Genomic DNA, 19,792 nt, shown 5'->3' with positions numbered 1-19,792 from the left:
CACCACTCCTGATCCAAGCCAGGATGCCATTGGCCTTCTTGGCCACCTGGGCACACCGCTGGCTCATATTCAGCCACCTGTCCATCCGGACACCAAGGTCCCTTTCCATCAGGCAGCTTTCCAGCCACTGCTCCCCAGGCCTGTAGGGTTGCCTGGGATTGTTGCAACTAAAGTGCAGGACCTGATGCTTGGCCCCATTGAAACTCATACAGTTAACCTTGGCCCATCAATCCAGTCTATCCAGGTCCCTCTGTAGTGCCTTTCTCCCCTCTGGCAGATCAACACTCCCTCCCACCTTGGTGTCATCTGCAAACTTACTGAGGGTGACTCAATCCCCTCATCAAGATCATTAATAAAGATGTTGAATAGAAGCAGCCCCAGTACCGAGTCCTGGGGGACACCACTCGTGATCGGCCACCAACTGGATTTAACTCCATTGACAACAACTCTTTGGGTCCGGCCATCCAACCAGTGTTTCACCCAGCAGAGTGTACACTTATTCAAACCATGGGCAGCCAGCTTCTCCATGAGGATGTTGTGGGGGACGGTGTCAAAGGCTTTACTGAAGTCCAGGTAGACCATATCAACAGCCTTACCCCCATCCACTAGGCGGAGTCACCTTGTCATAGAATGAAATCAGGTTTGTCAGACAGGATCTACCATTCGTAAACCCATGCTGACTGGGCCTGATCCCCTGGTTGACCTTTAACTGGTCCATGATGGCCCCCAAGATAATCCATTCCATAACCTTCCCGGGCACTGAGGTAAGACTGTTAGGTCTGTAGCTACCAGGATCATCTTTCCAGCCCTTTTTGAAGATGGGCGTCACATCTGCCAGTCTCCAGTCTGCTGGGACATCCCCAGTTAGCCAGGACTACTGAAGGATGATGGAGAGTGGCTTGGCAACTACATCCACCAACTCCCTCAGCACTCCAAGGTGCAATCCATCCAGCCCCATGGACTTGTGAGTGCCCAGCTTTCAGAGCAGGTCCAAAAGCATCTCATCGTGGATCACACAGGGCTTATTCTGTTCCCCATCCCTATCTACCAGCGCAGGGGGCTGTGTTCCCAGGGAGTAACGAGTCTTGCTATTAAAGACTGAGGCAAGGAAGGCATTAAGCACCTCAGCCTTATCCTGATCCTTGGTCACCAAGTTTCCCTCGGCATCCAACAAGGGATGGAGATTCTCTCTAGCCCTCCTCTTGCTGTTGATGTATTTATAGAAATATAAATACATTATTGTTTACCTTAGCGGCCAAGTTCAGTTCTAGCTGGGCTTTGGCTTTTCTAATTTTCTCCCTGCACAGCTTCACTACATACCTGTAATCATCATCAGTAGCTTGCCCACTCTTCCACAGACCATAAACTATGCTCAAGTTTATGGCCCTTTCCCCTTGCCCTGTCCCCACAGACCACTGAAAATAGGTTGGCCGTGTCTCCTTGACTCCCACATTTAAGATATTTATAAACACTAATAAGATCACCTCTGAGTCTTCTTTCCTCAAGGCTGAACAGACTGAGTTCACTCAGCCTTTCCTCATAAGACGGGTGCTGCAGGCCCTTTATCATCTTTGTGGTCCTCCGCTCTACTCTCTCCAGGAGATCCCTGCCTGTTTTGTACTGGGAGTCCAGAACTGGATAAAGTGCTCCAGGTGAGGCCTGACCAGGACAGAGCAGAGGGAGAGGATCACCTCCCTTGCCATGCTGGCCATGCTCCTTTTAATGCACCCCAGGATCCCATTGGCCTTCTTGGCCACCACGGCACACTGCTGGCTCATGGCCAACATGCCCTCCAGGACCTCTGGGTCCTTCTCCGCAGAGCTCCTCTCCAGCAGATCATGCCCCAGCCTGTAGCGATACTCATGGTTATTCTTTCCCAGGTGCAAGACTCATCACTTGCTTTTGTTAAACCTCATCTGGTTTATTGCTGCCCAGCGCTCCAGTCTGTCCAGGCCTTGCTGAATGGCAACACAGCCTTCCGGTGTGTCAGCCACTCCTCCCAGCTTTGTATTATCAGCATACTTACCAAGGGTGGACATTATCCCATCAAGATCATTGATGAAGATATTGAACAAGACCGGACTCAGCACAAACCCCTGGGGATCACTGCTAGTCACAGGTCTCCAACCAGACTCTGCACTGCTGATCACAACCCTCTGAGCTCAGCCAGTTCTCAACCCACCTCACTGCCCACTCATCTGTCCCACACTTTCTCAGCTTTGTTATCAAGATGTTGTGGGAGACAGTATCAAAAGCCTTGCTGAAGTCAAGGTAGATGACATCCACTGCTCTCCCCCATCTATCCAGCTGGTGATGCCATCATAGAAGGCTATGAGGTTAGTCAAGTACAATTTTCCCTTGGTGAATACATGCTGACTATTCCTGATGACCTTCTTCTCTTCCAATTGCTTAGAGATGGCATCCAGAACAAGCTGTTCCATCGCATTTCCAGGGACAGAGGTGAGACTGACTGGCCTGTAGTTTCCCAGGTCCTCTTCTTTGCCGTTTTTGAAGACCAGAGTGACATTGGCTATCCTCCAGTCTTCAAGCACCTCTCCTGTTCTCAAAGATGATAGAAAGCAGTTCGGCAATCACCTCTGCCAGCTCCCTCAGCACACATGGATACATCTCATCCAGGTCCATGGATCTGTACACACTGATCCCATCTAGATGCTCCCGGACCACCTCCTCCTCAACTAGATGGAAGCTCTCCATTTCCCAGACTCTCTCTCTTCCTTCCAGGGTCCAGGAGTCCTGCAGTGGAGTCTTTGAAGTGAAGACCAAAGCAAAGAAGGCGTTCAGCATCTCTACCTTCTCAGCATCCCGTTACCAGGATACCTCCCACATTCAGCAGGGGACCCACGTTATCCCTAGTCTTTCTTTTACCATTAACATACTTTAAAAAACCCTTCTTATTATCCTTTATCTCACAGTCACTTGTCAATCAGCAAGTTCTACAATACTAACTGAAGATTCTGATGAGCATCTACTCAGATGTGACTTTTTTCTCTTGTTGAAAAAAAAATGAAAAAAAAAAAAGGCAGCAGCATGCCTGATGGGCTTTGGCTTTTGAATAGTATGTTCAAAGCATTGTAGAGGATCAATCCATTGTCATTGTTTTTCCAGAAATGACTGATAAGGAAGACAAACTAATATATTTTTCTGATCACACTTAGCTCAGGGTGAATAGGAACACCTTAAAACAGCAGCTCTTACCCAATCTTTGGCCTTCTTTGGGTAACAAATATACAGCTCCTCACCAGCAACTACCCGGGCTATTCAATTGTTTCATTTGCTGCATGTTTGACAGGCCTCACATTTCTGTTTCACCAGGGCTGTTTCTGTGGGTCCCCTTTGTATACCACCAGCAGTTTCAACAATCACCTCGAAAGACTAAACTTTTTCTGGTATTTCTCAGTGGTAGGGCAGGAAGCTACAGTCTACAGCAAGCAGGTTCTTCTCATTGCCTCTCACCTACCTGTGCCTCCCACCTCAATAACAACACAAGCTTTATGTTTACCAGAGGATTTCAGATAGCAAGAGATAGGAGCTGTGAGCTAAATTTCCTACTCAAGATCAACCAAATGATAGCAGATAGTCATTTTCGTACTTTGTGTCTCAAATTCACAGATGAGATGTGCTTGCCTCCCTCTGACATGTTCAGGTGACTTGAAAAGCCAAAGGCCACAAGTGATCCACCTGGTACGGATACTGACAGAAGTGCGTATGTTTCTGAGTGTTCACCTTTTGGCCTCTGGCATAAGCTCTTCGTAAATCCTTTGACAATGAGCTGATAAATAAGAAGTTACTCCATCAGGGGACAAGCTGAGCCAGCTGTGTGAAGAAGCCATGAGGTCAGTGGAAAATCTTCAACATATCTTGGAGATAAGAACGATGATCAAACAGCCACTCATTTTCTGAGCAGCAGCAGATTTTCAACTCAGAGTTCACATCATCTGTGCTAAAGACTGAAGTTTCATTCCCATTAACAGTCTTATTTTTTTTCTATACTCCAGTCAATGAGTGAGATGCCACTTATATTCTGGGCTGAAGCCAAACACATTCCCTGTGAGTGGTGATCACTTCTATGCAATACCTGGATCTATAAAAGAACTAGACACACACTGAGTTAACTTCTGTATTTCATTGTGCAGCACTGGCAGTATCTACCTCCTGTCAAACAGTAAGGAAAACTGGCCACCAGTTCCATCCTGTTAGTGCTTAACGGCGGAAGACAAGCAACAAAGCACTAATGTCAGCAATGCTAGAAAGAAAGACTGCATCCATGAAGTTAAGAGGCTGGAACCCCAGCTACACCTTGCAACAAGAGCAAACTTTCCCAGAGCAGTTTTGAGAACTTTGATGATCACTCCTCAGCTGCACCACTTTACACTCTCTACTATATTTTTTGCGTCCAAGTTTCCATGAGGTATAAAAATGCTTTTTCTTATTCATCTTTCTCCTACACCTCCAGCATTTCACCATATTCAGAAACTTGGCTGTTATTTTAAAGCAGAGACTTCAATTCAGAACAACACTGCAACATTTCTTTTTTCTGGTAACTTCTTTAAAAAAGAATATGCTGCAATAGACAGCTACTGTAACCTTTGCAGCCCATTTCGAAGATGACTTTTTTTTACTGCTTTCAGTAACACATCCTGCTTTTTGCTAAGGGTTGATGTCTGAAGTTCAGGATGCAAATATCTCAAGGTCAAGCCATGCACACTGACTCAAGACAAGAAGCAGGTTAATTCTTCTTATTGCCTACTCCACAACCACAAGAGAGGAGACAACAGATTGCTAAGGGTCAAAAGAATCAGGAGGTGAAAGGATTCCTACTCCACATATCTAAATATAGTTTGTCCCAGGAATAGAAGAGGCATCAGACTAATAGCATTGTACAAAATTAAGGAAGAAAATAACTGCTGGTGGGCAGAGCAGAGCTGCTTATTCCCAGCTACCCTCCCAATGGACATTTTGTCATACTTCCGTGATGCATAGAAGCAAGCATCCATCACAAGAAGTATAATCACAGAAACAACCAGTTGTACCTCCTGCATACATATAGAATCATAGAATCACCAAGGTTGGAAAAGACCCACAGGATCACCCAGTCCAAGATCTCTTGACGTTTGCTGAGAACCCCCTTTGTAGTCAGCATGTTCTGCTCCTTTGAGACCAAGCACCATCTGTGCATGGTTATGGAGTATGGTTATGGAAGGAGGTGACTGTGCAACACTTCTCAAGAACATCGGTGTTCTACCTGTTGATATGGCAAGAATGTATGGCTGAGACTGTTCTAGGGTTGGAGTACCTACACAATTATGGGATTGTTCACTTTGACCTAAAACCTGACAATCTCCTGATAACTTCCATTGGTCATATTAAACTTACAGACTTCGGACTGTCTAAAATTGGGTTAATGAGTCTTACAACTAACCTTTATGTGGGACACACTGAAAAGGATACCAGGGAATTTCTGGACAAGCAGGTCTGTGGGACCCTGGAATACACTGCCCCAGAAGTGATCCTATGGCAGGGCTATGGGAAACCAGTGGACTGTTGGGCCATGGGAGTCATCCTGTATGAGTTTCTGGTTGGCTGCATTCCTTTCTTTCGTGACACACCTGAGGAGCTGTTTGGACAAGTGATCAGTGATGGAACTGCCTGGCCAGAAGGTGATGATACACTGCCACCAGATGCCCAGGACCTCATTTCTAAGCTCCTCCACCAAAATCCTCTGGAAAGAATGGGGACAGGTAGTGCCTTTGAAATGAAACAGCACCGGTTCTTTAAAGATTTGGACTGGAATGGATTACTTTGGCAGAAAGCTGAACTCATCTCCCATTTGGAGTCCGAGGATGACACAAGCTATTTTGACACCCATTCCAAACGGTACCAACACCTGGATATAAAACTGTATAGATATTAAATTACTATCCCAAGTGTATCTACATTTAACTTAGCAAATGGGTAGATATACTGAATGGTAAACATCACTGATCAAAGGATGTCTCATATGAGAGTGGCAGTCTTTCAACATCAGATCCACTGGAAATGTAAGATCTGCCATCACAGAATCATAGAATGGCTTATGTTGGAGGAGATCTTAAAGATCATCTAGTTCCAAGTCCCCTGCCATGGGCTGGGCTGCCCACCACAAGATCAGGATCCCATCCAAGCCTTGAATGCCTCCAGGGATGAGGCATCCGCAACTTCACTGGGCAGCCTGTTCCAGTGCTTCACAACCCTCCGAGTGAAAACATTCCTCCTAACATCTAACATAAATCTCCTCTCTTTTTGTTTAAAGATGTTCCCCCTTGTTCTATCTTTATTATACCATGTAAAAAGTTGATCCCCTTCCTGCTCCCTTAAAGTTCTGAAAGGCTGTCATGAGGTGTTTAGCTCGGAGAAGAGAAGGCTCTCTTCTCCAATAAGACAAGCCCAACTGCCTCAATCTTTCTTCAAAGAAGAGGTGCTCCAGCCCTCTGATCATCTTAGTAGCCCTCCTCTGGACCCATGTCCTTCCTGAACTGGGGGCCCCAGGCCTGGATGCAGCACTGTAGATAGGGCTTTACAAGGGAGCAGCAGAGGTGGACAATCCCCTCCCTTCTCTGCTGCCACCCCTCTGCTGATGCAGCCCAGAAGGCATCTGCAAATGCACATGACTGGCTCATGTTCAGCTTTTTGTCCTCCAGGACCCAGAAGGCCTTCTCCATAGAACTGCTCTCAATGAGTTCCTCTCCCATTCTGTACTCATACCAGGAATTGCCATGACCCAAGTGCAACATCTTGCCATTGGCCTTGTTAAATGTCATTAGGTTCTCATGTGCCCACTTTTTGAGCCTGTCCAGGTCCCCCTGGATCACATACCTTCCTTCCATTATGCCATCTGTGCTACTCATCTTGGCGTCATCAACAAACTTGTCAAGGGTACACTTGATCCCACTGACTATGCCGTTGATAAAGATGTTGAAGAGCAGTGGCCCCAAGACAGACACTGGGGGACACCACTAGCAACTGGCCTCCACCATCATTTAGAACAGAATAAAACCTCATCACATCTGAATCCTGTCTCTTACACAATGTAGAACGAGTCTTCAAGAGAAAGCATTTGACATTAAGATGGTGAAGCACTGTCACAGGCTGCCCAGAAAAGCTGTGAGTGCCCCAATCCCTAAAGGCATTCAAGGCCAGGCTGGATGGGTCCCTGCTCTGGTGGGTGGCAACCATCCCAAGGCAGGGTTCGAACAAGATGGTCTTGAGCGCCACTTCCAATCTAAGCCATTGTATGATTCCAGCGATGTGTGAAGTAGGATAGCACAAGAGTCCCTCCTAGCTGTTGGAAATGATGGATAGTTTGAGGTTACTACTACTATAGAAGAATATATAAAATATCTCTTTTCTGAAGCTAGAGGCACTATATGTTTGATTGTGAGATTCCAACACAGAAGAGCTCAGCAGCTGACCTTTTCTTTGGTCAGTTTGAAAGCAAATCATCTCCGTCTTTGACAGAAAGATCTGTAAGCCAGCGTGCAGAGATGCTTGGCAACACAGCATTACATATGAAAATGTACTCTAAGACATTTTTCAATCACAATAGTATATGCAACTGACAGGTGGCAATCATGAATTGTCTCCAAATAGAATTAAAATGTGAGTGAAAGCAAGAGATTGTTACTACAGTCAGCTCCTACTGTAGGTGTGTTCTGTACCTTTAGCAAATTCATGACTTTCAAAGGGAACTACATCCACATCCATACAGAAAAGAGAAACAGGGGAAACTGATTCACATATAGCAATGCCTGCTTCAGAGCAGATATTCCCCAAGGGGGTAACACCTGCTGTTCTGGCTCAGAGCAGTCAAGCAGACTGAAGGTCAAATCCGAGCAGCTCTTAAGTATTTGAAAATAAAAGTACAGTCTTGGTTTCAGTCAGCATGGAACAGGAGACATCTTGCCCATGCAGGAGCTCTAAATATACATTAACATATCAATTTAGCAGTGACAGGGAGCTTAAAGTCCACCTTAACCTGACAGTGTACATGAACAATAATAAAACACATATTAAGAATCCACCTTTTCCCCTGTGATGAGTGTGATCAGTGCAGACTGAAGGAACAAGACTCAACAGAGGATTTCTGCAGTGCTGGAACACTTGGGAACACTTTATTCTGTCAGCACATTCGGCTGGGAACTAGGAGGAGTGTAACAACAAGCATGTGTGACCTTTCTGACTCCTGAAAACTTAGAAATCAATAGTTTAAATTCCACACACCCTACAGAAACAGACTTACTTATGACAACATACATAGATTACTGTGACATAATTGATCTAGTTAAGAATTCTCTCCATGGGAAAACTTAAAGACATTCCATTTAAAGACAATTTAAAGTCTTTCTAAAGGCACATTTTTCCAAATTAAACTTTAAAAACTGTTGCTCTGTACAAAGCCTGCTACACAACTTTGAAACCAAGTCAACAAATCCTGAGGGAAGCTGCTTAGATAGGTTTGTCGCTGAGATAAAAATGACCAAATGATAAATCATCATGCAGTCATTGCTTTCTATTTGTCAGGTGTTATAAAGGGAACTTGTATATCCCACACAAGACCTCGTTTCAAATGCATTTATTTGATATTACCTGTTACCTACTGTTATATCATGGTGACACTGCATGTGAGTTTCCTCATCCCTTTGTTGAAAAAGATGGAGAGCTTTGTCATGGAGAGGACTGGTCCCAGATTTTACTCAGGCCCAGCTCTGCATCTCAAGACTCTGACAGTTCTCAGGCAGGGTAAGAGGAGAACTGTTTTGGATTCCCTGCCTTGCCAGGCAATTTGAGTAACCTAATCTATGCCATACCTAGATCTTTAAAAGGCATCTTGCCTCCAGAAACCCTTATGTAAGAGATAGGCAAGAATGAATTTCCATGAACCTGCACCATCTTCTTGTGCAAATACAAAATAGGTAACGGGAGACACACAACCTTTCCCTGTGTTATAAGAGCATCTAATACCCACACTTGTTATAAAAGCTACAATGCAAATCCTAAAACATTAGTGACCTCTGACTCACAGATTGTTGTCAGTGGTTTGATTTTAAAGTACAGCTGTAACAATTGGACAGATCAATATGATGGGAAAGGCGTTAGAACAAAAGTGTGATGACAGAAGAACAGGCACAAGAGAGAAGTGCTATAAAGGAAGGGAAGAAGATTGCTCACCCATATCAGAAGAATCCAAGTTTGCAGGGGAAAGAAAGCTTCACAAAGGAGAGATCTCCAACCAGAGATCCCTCCCCAGCCACAGTCAGCCCTTAAATGGGGTCTAAGAGAGGTGCAGCCAGGTTCCATCCCTTCCAGTCACACAGCTGAATTGCCTTCACTGTGCTCCCAGGGCTGACCGGGTCCTTTCCCCAGGTGCTCCATCAGTGGTTCAGGCTGAGACTCAACAGTTACCATACAATTGCCAAGGAAAAAAAAAAAAAAGGTAGAGCTCAAACGTCATTGTAGCAGATGTAATTTTATACCTGAGGATTCCTCCCCACAAACCACTTCATACTAAATCTTTAGCAGCTGCTTACAGACAGACACACACACACACACACACACACAGGTAGTTTGAGAGAAAAAAAATCAAATGTACTTTAAAAAAAATGACCACAGAGAAACACCCAAAGCAAGCAACCAACCAAACACTAACCCTAAAATCTTCAGGGCAATTCAGTCTGACACCATTGAATGGTATCTCAAATTCTTTGAAAGACTCTCCAGAAGAGCTCAGGTGTCTTGTCTGTAGGAGGGGGCTTTTTGCTAAATAATTTTCCATACATCAAATGGCTTACTTGAAAAAGAAGCACCTTCTCAGCAGAGGGTAGAGAGTCATGTAAGACCTTTCGCCTGGGGAAGCTTCACAGAACTATTTCACAAAAGGCCATCACTCAAGAGCATAGAACTTAAGCGGCTGTTCACTATCTGAAAAGAAACCCATATCCTTGACTTAAGTTAGAAGGTGGGAGGAGACATTTTGCATATGCGATAGCTCTATATGCACAATAGCATGTCAGTTTAGAGGTGACAGGAAGCTTAGGGTCCACCTTGACCTGGTAGTACACATACATGTTAATAAATAAAAAATATTAAGAACCCACCTCTTTCCCTGTGACAACTGTGCTGACAGTGCAGTCTGTAGGAACACCCCTTGACAGAGGATCCCTACAGCGCTGGAACAGCTGGAAATGCTTTCCTAACACCAGGTCAGCTCCAATGTAGTTGCCACATTAGAAGGCTAAATTTAAATAAGCTAGGGATATTTTTAACATCTTATTGATAATGCAGCTGGGTTGTATTACTTTACATTTTACTTAGGCAGAACGGTAGATATAAATATAGACAAGATTTTACATCTTCCAAGGAAGAGCCTACTTAAAGTTCAAGAGAAAAGCAAGCCAAGTTTAGTAGCAGGAACACTTTCTGGGTTTGCAGCTATTAAGAGCCACACAACACCTGCTAGCTGTGTAAGTGAATTACGTTTCACAAGAATAATTTCTTCAGTTTTGATTCACCTTGTTTTCATGTCCCCAGCTTCCTACTTCAGCTTAATCCAGTCCCAGATCTCCAGCAACACTGCAGCATTCTTCTGCAGCTTTGTGTGGGAAAAACAATTCTTCTAATTTTCTGCAGAAGTAAGATCTTTCAGTCCTTGAATTGTCTCTGCAGAACTCAGACAAGCATCAGAGGAACAGGGTGTGAATAATTACTTTGATGAGAAGCTGTGTCTTGTGAGTTGCTTGCACTACATCCAGTAAAGCTCCTCTGGGGCAGTGGCATGCAAACACAATAGGGGCTGCTGGGTCACCCAAATCCCCCAACTTGAGGAGAAACTAGATAGCAGAGTGTCTCAGAGACAGCACAGCTAGCCCGTCTTACCTGTCAGTGACAAATGGGGATCTCCAAAAAGACACAAACATATCCCAGCTATCCCCAAAACGCCCCTGATAGCTTGCTTCATGAGGTGCACAGTGCATGCAGGAAGATCTTGTATAAAGCTCAAAGGGTAGCAAAGAGCTTGCAGACTCCAGTCTCTACACTTATGGTGCCTCATGGAAAAGTAGAAAAAATAGGTTTTATTTGCCATAAGCTCAACACAAGCCCAGCAGGGAAAGAGGGGAGCAGCAGGGATTTAGTGCAAAACAGTGCTGACTTAAGTACACATCACAAGTGAAATCAGGTTTCTTGCAGCGCAAGTCCCATGCAGACACCATTTTGCACAAATCGCATTGCTGCTCTTTATGTGGCAGTGGCTCAGGTGAGTTTGGAAGCTACCAAGTTCTAAGGGCCACAATGCCAGTTCTGCCCCTATCCATGGTGATGACAGTTCAAACAGTCCAGGCAGGAAAACATCCCAGGACTGAGTTTATTCAGCGAGAGCTGAGGAGAGCTAAAGATTCTATGACAATTCCTTCCTTGTTAGCACACATTATTCTTGTTTAGAAGTGTGCATCCACTAAACAGGTGGGCTGTGTTGCTCTAGATGTGTTCCTAGGTATGTGTGTGCTGCAGCTGCTCCCCTGCAGGCTGTGTACCCTACAGTCTGACCTGCTGTGTCCCAGCAGAGCTCCAAGACAGAAGATACAGAGGCATTCTGGCCTACAGGTAAGGTACCTACAGGGTTTATCTGAAAAGAGGTAGCAGGAGGGCTGGGAGGAAAGTGGACAGAGGCTGGCAGGGAACATCAGCCTGCAAGAGGAAAAAAGAGTTGCAGAGGGATGGTAGAGGGGAGGGCTGATCCCCTCTATACACATGCCTCCATCCATCTCTTGGAGACAGAAACAGTCTGAAAAAGGTGTCATGTGCTTGCCCCTGGGTATTTACCTGTCCTTCAGGAGGAAATGTGCAGCTGCTAGCAAGAACAATGAGAGGAGTGACCAGGCGCAGTGCCTCTCACAAGGAAATTCATTTATCTGATCCAAGTATTTTTCTTACCTTATTGTGGCTTCTTTTCTCAGAGGAGAAGTTTCCTCCTGTCTGTTGTTGATCGCTACTGTAATTCCTCTGCAACTGTATTTGTCATGATCTCTGCTTCCAATAAGCAGGTAACCATGAATTTCCCATGTTTCTCAAGGAACCTATTTAGCAAGGATGCTGTAAAAGACTTTTTCCTTTTGGTCCTGAGAGGTTGAAAACACCACAGTACAGGGCAGATTACCGATCCCATCAGAAGACACTAGAATTATTATCAGCTTAAAACACAAACGAGAAACCCCCAGATTCCCAAGCATCCTTCCCTTAGGCTGGAGAGAAGTGCTTGTCTCATCAACTTGAAGGATTAAGAACCAAATCACACCTCATAGCTGGAATGCTAACAATTTTTGCAACAAATGAGTTGGTGGAAACCTACTTGCCACACTGGAGATCTGAAGGAAGGCATAGCTTTAGTGCACTGTGCCACCTTCCCCAGGGGGTAGATCAGACATCCCCAAAGTCACACGCTGTTGCTTTCTGTTGTGCATGTTGAAGAAGTGCTTCAGACTGAGACAAGACTCTCAGAAGAACCACTCCTCCTCAGAGATCTCTGAAGGCTCACGGAGAAGCAGGATATTGCTTCATGCCGGGGAACACCATGGGCAATCTGCTTCCTTGGAGATAAGGACCAGTGAAGAGTCTAGATGATCATGGTGACAATACAGGTTCCTAGCCAAAAAGACAAGCTGGAGGTCCAAGCCCCATGCCAATAACCAGGGTCAGACATGGCCCAGCTATCAGCAGGCAGCTCTGAGGTCAAATTGGGAAGTCAATCCATGGGAGCTGGGCACAGGGCTGTGCAGAGTGAAGGCAAGTACCATCATCATACCATCAGCATAGCACGGGGAGCAAAGAAGATGTAGCCACAGCCATTAACCACTTCTTCCCAACATGCTGACATGCCTTGAGGCAGAGCAGAGCAGCTGCAGCACTGTGCTCCTCCCAAAGCATCGGTGCAGCAGCATGGAGGCAAAGGCAAACAGATTCAGAAAGGGATTATACCTTCAGGTAACAGAGATGCAAAGCTAAGTAAGCAATTGTTTATCCACTTTCATCACTAAGCATGGGGCTTTCTTCAGAGACAAAACAAACTGAACCCGACAGCACAACAGTGGCAGTTATTCCTAACAGCAAGGGGAGACGCACCAGTACATACTGTAAAAGCAGAACGCATAGGATAAGAGTGACAGTAGCATTAGAAAGGCTGGAAACGGGCCAAGACACAACACTCCTCACTTTCTGGGGGAAGTTCAGCATTCCTGGAGCATCATGGAATGCTCCTGCGACAGTTTTCAGCCCCCAGCCAAGAACACACTGCGCAGTAACTGAGTTGTCCAGTAATCAGAACCAGAAAATGCTTTCAGTTCTGCTGCTGAGTTTTATCCCTGCAATGGTACCCTTTGACTCTGAGTCAGAACATACAAGCTTACATTCAGAAAGATTTAATGAAAAGTATGCAGTGGCCAGAGATCCTGCTGCCAGGGGAGGAGAGAGGAAGAGAAGGAAAAATATATCAGATGGCTTATAAAGAAAGATGCATGTGCACTTCCAAGCAGAGGATACAGTTTTCTAAACCATACCATTTGGGGAGCTCCCCCTAACTGACGCTTCCTTGAAGGCAAAAGATAAACAGATCTTGGGGCCAGCGTAAGGGCTGTGCTCTGCAGCTGCAGCAGCCTCTCAGAAGGTCCCGTTTGTATTGCCTTGGCTTGTTCTTCAAGCTCTCTGAGTCCCCACATATAAAGAACTGGCTGCAGAGGCATAGTCCAGCCATTGCAAAGCGAGGCAGGCTCTGCCAGGCACGACATTTTCTGGAGTTAGTCTTTTAGAAGTTGAAAATAAAGAAAGAAGTCCCAGAGTTTTGCTTTCAGTGAAACAGTTATGGGAATATTCATTTCCCTGACATCTCCAAACATAATGTTTAGGAGTTACCAGACCTGCCAATACCAATACCTGGGAAGGAGTGAGCCTCGCTTTCCATTCTAAAAAAAAAACAACAGTCAGCACCACACTCCTTTGGATTGGTTTTGCTCAAGAGAAAGCTGACCATGGAGATACACCAACACTTTCCAGTTTAGAGGTTCCTACCCAGGCTCAGAGCAGTACCTGTGTCCTCCTGTTCAGCCCTTCCAACCTGTTCCAAGCCAGTTTGTAGCCAGGTGGTCAGGAAGGGCACTAAGGAAATAATCACTGAGACTGCAGATCATTTAGAAATAACCTAGGCATCATTTCTACAGAGACTTGCTGCCCTCGGGACACTCTAGAAAGCTTAAGTTGTGCTGACACTTTGGGCACTAGAAACAAAACTCTCTCCAGGCTTAACAGTCCCAGAGCTCCGAGATGAGCCAGCCAGTTCCACAGCAGCTGCCCAGTACAATATCCAGCAGAGACTGAGTTGGCACCTAGGTGAGAGCAAGAGCTGGCCAAGAATACACTGCACTTCCCTCCTCAGTCAGCCCACAATTATTTTCAGCTGAAGATAGTTTTTTCAGCTTTAGATGAGCTTAGCCCAAACTTCACTAGTTGGCGGGAAAGGCTCCCTGTTCTCTGAATTAGCCCCACTTCTCTATGATGAATCTGACTTGTACTTTCTCAAGTGTTTTGCAGCAAGTTGATAAAATCAGAGAAAAATGCCTCTTTTACAACTACTTTTCCTCCCCTTGAAATCAAAGGGAACACTCATAAAGCAAAACTAACACTCTTCTAAAAGCACAGATTTCTCCCCCTCAGAAGAGAAAAACAAAGATCATGACTCAGATATGGGGCTGTAACTTCCTCGTCCTAGTACTCAAAACCTTTGACCTCTAACATTTCTCCATAGGGTGCCATAGGTCTAGCTGATTTCATCATATGTTGTATTGATACCAGAGATTCTCTGCAATTTTCAAATACAGTTTTGGTCAAGTCAATGGCTTGCATAGCAGCACTTAGAATATACGGTTTCTTCAGAGGCTTTAAGTGACAGGAAAAAAAAAACCCAGTGTATCCCTTGGTAATTGGTGCCAACTGTTAAACAATCACCATTAAAAAACATGCTTAAATTTATCTAACCATATGTTGAGCAGGTCACCTACACTATGCTTTCATCTGTTTTTCATCCATGCTCAGACATCTCTTCACCCAATGAAATTTATCCCTGCATTTGCAGGCTGACCCAGCAAATTATACTCAACAGTTTAGGCCAGGAAGAAAAGGATGTTGCATTCTGCTGCAAGGCCGTGCTGCCATCTGTGACCCTGAGCTTGCTTCTTACTGCTCTGTGTTTCAGAAACAAAAATAAATTCAACCTTACCTGAGGATCTGAACAGAAATTTGAACAGACTTCCCCAGCAGAGAGGTGTCATCCCATGACACAGATGTTCTGGAGTCTGGTGCGGGGCACAATAGAGTCCGTCAGAACCAAGCTGCAAATTGAGAATTGTGGGAACATAAATTAGAGCCCTGTGGGCCTTGCAAGAGCATAGAGAGGCAGAGAAGGAGATCCCAGGTCTCTCTGTGAACTGTAGTCCCTCAGTCTATCACATCAAGATAGCTATGCCATTCACAATCACAGAGGATTGCAGCAGCATCGTGCACAAGTTGTCACTCCACACATAACAACTCCATGGAGGAAGCAGCACCAATTGGCATTATTTTAACACTGGGCTGTAAACGGTGTCAGAAGTGTTTTCTGCATGGGTCAGTCATTCTTTTCATGAGGGCATGAGCAGGGGCAGGGGTGGGCACACATCCCCCTCTGCCCAGAAGGTCTCTGCAGTTCCATACCAGCACCTGAATGCAGCAGATCCCCAGCAGACCCTTGGAGACTGGCAGAGGACTGCTACAGTGTTAGTTAAACAGCCACCAGGCTTTGCTCTCCCAGCCACAGCCTCAACACAAGCCACATTCACAAGATGAGGCTTGACAAAGAGCTTGTGTGTAGGTGATAAAATCAGAAATTCCCCTTCTTTGGGATTGGGATGTGCACTGGGATGAGGTAGAACAAACAGCAAAGGGGAAGGAGCCCCATTATGTTTAACTGCAATGCTGGATCTGATCTAGGACTGATAGGTTTCTAGCATTGATCCATATTGCTGTCTTTCCTCACAAACAAAAATATGCATCTGGCTTGTGAATCTTGAATTAAATCATACCACAGCCTAACAGTGAACTTGTGGATGCAGGACATAGCCCACACTGCCAGACTATGGCACTGGGCAGTGCAGGGTTCCTGCAACCTAAGCATCACCAAAGCCAAAATCAACATCTCATCACACACAAACCCACACAAAGAAAAGCAAGCTCTATACACTCCTTAGTGAATCGCCTCAGTGTGACACAGATCATATAGCAAAGCTGCTTCTTACCTTGTCTGTAGATCAGTGGTGTTTTCCAGTGATGGATATTTGTCTGTGTGGTTTCACAGCCTACCTGAAATAATTTCAACAAATCTGCTTGGGTCTGTAGGCAACATCTGGAGGTTTTTTGTTTTTGTTTTTGTTTTTTCCATAAGAGAACTGATAGTGGGACCTGTATGTCAGAAACAAGTAGCAGGTCTCTCCTCTCTTGTGCTAATTACCTTCAAAACGACTCTCTAACTTTTTAATTCTACATACTCCTCAGTGTAGAAGTACCACCAGATAGAATCAAGGCTTGGAGAGCTGGAGCCAGGACAAAGCCAGTCTTGCAGTTAGACTGTGCTCACCGCAGGAAAATTCCTGCTTTCTGCTGAACCTGAGACATGCACTTACACACCTCCCAGATCCAGCTGTAAAAGTAGGCAAACCTGCTCTAGTTTGGACTTAGAATTAGCGGGCATAGGAAAAAGACAGGAATCTGACTTCAAATACCCAGTACTGATCTGGCTCAAGTGTTCCCTTTTTCATGCCTCCAGACTTTTTCTCCCCTCTCCCCTGTCAGCAGCCCTCTCTTCAAGGCAATCATCAAGTAATATTCACCATCTTGTCTAAATAATCACCCCATGTTTTCTAGCCTACCAGGATGGAAAACCTGTCTGACTGCCCAAGCTTCTGCAGGAAGCATGATGACGTGCTAAGAAAATAATTCTGCTTACAAACTTCTTGTAGCTGGATGGGGCTTTTGGCTGGCTGTCAGTTCTCCCTGCACGTTGTCTCACCAAGACTCTCCCTTTGCTTTGTTCCCTAGCAAGTCTCTGCAAGAGAGCAAAGAAACCAGTGTCAGTGGTTTCTGACAGTGTCAGGCCAAGACACACAATCTGAATTCCCAGACAAAATACAAGACAAATATAAGCATCACAGAAGAACAAACATAATACAGGTTTACATTTAGCACGAGCCCTCTGCGAATGTGATTGGAACAGCTGCACCTTACAGCCCAGCAGGGCCTGTTAATACATGGTCTGCAGTGCAGCAGATCCCAGAAAGAGAGACAGGAGGCACCAAGCATTTAGAAAGAGGCTATAGGGATTTGACGTCATCTTGAATGCCACCAGGACCGCTACCTTCAAATGGCGCTTGAGGCATTTGAGTAAGTGCTCTGAGTCCCAACCCAGATCTGCCCAGGTGGAGCTACAGGACTGCAGTATCTTGATTGGGAAAGGAGGAAATAAAACAAGAAGACTTTCTGAACTGTCCTCTCCCTCGATGCCTAAGACAGGCACCCAGTGGCCCCTAATACCATCCACAGCACCTGATGCGTGAGTGTTGCTGTCAGTGTAGCTCCAAATGCACTACCTGCTAGCAGTGAGCTGACAGTAACAGAGTGAAGGAATACGGCCCAGACATGGCTGGTGTTGTATTTTTAGTTTTCCCAATGTAGTTCTCTATGGCTCCAATGCAATACTCTAAACTCTTATTTTTTTCCATCAGATTGACAAATCTAAAGGATGCTTTCAACTGTGAAGGTTTTGAAGTATTACCATTAGTAAAACACTTGATTGTGAAAATGTTGGGTATCTAAGTTGACCTCTGTCTTTGTAGATTCTGCATCTGCTCAGAGGGAGCCTTAGAGTTGAGCTACTGTGCAGCCACAGCACAACACACAGTGCTGGGGAAATCCCACCAAGTCTGGCTACATTGTCAACCCAGCAGGAAGCTGAAATCTCACAGGAAAGGCTATTATAGTGATGTTTCCAGGGCAGTTTTGGAGAGCTGAGACATTTTTGTACAAAGGTAAATGCAGACCTGTCCAGCACCTCCAAAAATGTGGCTAAGTGGAAAATTTCCTCCAAAATGATGTGTGCAAGAGAGACTTTTTCTGAAGTTTCATTTACTGATAAAAGCAACACGAAATTTTCTTCTTTCCCCAAAATGTTGCATTTCTTCTGGTAGCAGACAAAGAATTGCCTCTCTCCATCATTCATGCATATTTCCACACTATTGGATGGACAAAGCTTGCAAAAGATGAAAAGGAAGGAAGCTTCTGCCACCAGAGTCATGATTTTTAATGAAGTATTTTTAATATTTTTCGTGAATAGGGAACACTGAAGCAACCGACTCTACCACATATAGCTGACACTTCTTCAGGAAACAACCATCAGCACCATGAGAACATTCACTGTCATGCTGTAGGGAGTGGTGAGGTGTAGACAGCAGCTGAATGAGCTCTATTCAAATGCTTTGCTGAACTGGTGTTCAAGTGAGGAAATGCTCAAGGAAGCCTGGAGCCAGAGTGCTTCCTATGAGACAGTGAACCAAGATCTTCCTCTTCCCTGTGACTCAGTGTCACAAGAGGCAAACTGTAGATGACTTCTGGCTGGCTGAAGACATAGCCATGGTATTTGGAGCGGGCTGGCTGCTCTGAATGCATGCATGAAGCTGGAATGGAAGCAGGACAGGAGAGCTGCTTGGGAGGCCCTGTGTCACAACTGCCTCTGTTTCAAAGCCCAGCTAGCATCAGCCATGCTGTGAAGATGTCAAATGGGGTAGCAGGCAAATGTGGCCTCTGCTTTGTGCTTCATGTGTGAAGAGCTGAGGAGGAAAAGGAAACCAAACCAAACCAAAACAAAAACAACAAAAATCAAAAGACTCACAGCAAAGGAAGAGCTAAGAGCTGGGAAGATAAACACTTTCTGGTCACAAAGACTAAACAAAGCATAAATGGAACTTGCAGTCACCTGCTGGAGAAAAGGCTGCAAGATTATCCCTGCTCATGCAACGCACAAATCTCTTGAAAAAAATGCAGCCTTTCTGCTGTTCCATTCACTCTCTTCAGAGGCTTTCTTTCATGCCTGTAGCTCTCCTCAGCCTCATGACTGATTCTCCTTACCCAGATCTCCTGTTTGTCTATATGCAGAGAGGGGACAATGCTGAAGAGCAAAACATCTTCTGAGTTTCTAAGAAGCCTGCACTCCTCCCTAGTGATTAAATCACCTCAAAAAAAAAAAAAAAAAAAAAAAAAAAAAAAAAGGCTTCACAAACAAGGAGGGGAAAAAGGAGATCATATCTAAAGCCAACCAAATACTAGAAAGTAAAGAGACTACATTCACATATAAAACAAACCTGTGGTTTAGTGTGACCACATCAGAGCCTACAAGGTCTACTAACGGTTCCTACATGGGGTTATTGCCCACACCCTTTCAGCAAAAGGTACCCACAGTTAATGCCATCTTCTTGCTCACTTATTTGGAGCTCTTGTTTGGAAGCTCAAACCCAGTATACCAGGAGCAACTACTTCCAAATACTTCTTTGATGGTTATTCACCCACCTGCAATATTCCATGAGCATTTGTCACTACCAGTTAACTAGAAAGTACTATTTGCAAAGTAGAGGTGAACAAATGATACAAAGACAAGTCCGCATTCTGTCTT

General features: G+C 45.0%; 1 long non-coding RNA gene across 3 annotated transcripts in view; it reads right to left on the bottom strand.

The window, feature by feature from the left end:
- Nucleotides 1-19,792, bottom strand: part of LOC107054342 — a 144,652-nt gene that overhangs the window by 97,768 nt on the left and 27,092 nt on the right. For 2 of the 3 annotated variants that reach the window (XR_006931366.1, XR_006931367.1), the window contains 2 exons: nt 16,371-16,434; nt 15,317-15,428 (listed from right to left, as the gene is read on the bottom strand). This is a non-coding gene — a long non-coding RNA (uncharacterized LOC107054342). Of the gene's footprint in view, nt 1-15,316; nt 15,429-16,370; nt 16,994-19,792 lie in introns of those variants that run through there. The other variant, XR_006931365.1, reaches the window with a different exon arrangement.

This window comes from Gallus gallus, chromosome 12, assembly GCF_016699485.2.
Source record: "Gallus gallus isolate bGalGal1 chromosome 12, bGalGal1.mat.broiler.GRCg7b, whole genome shotgun sequence".
NCBI lineage: Eukaryota > Metazoa > Chordata > Aves > Galliformes > Phasianidae > Gallus > Gallus gallus.
Note: the sequence above shows the minus strand (reverse complement) of the source record. Positions and strands in the feature narration are given on the sequence as shown.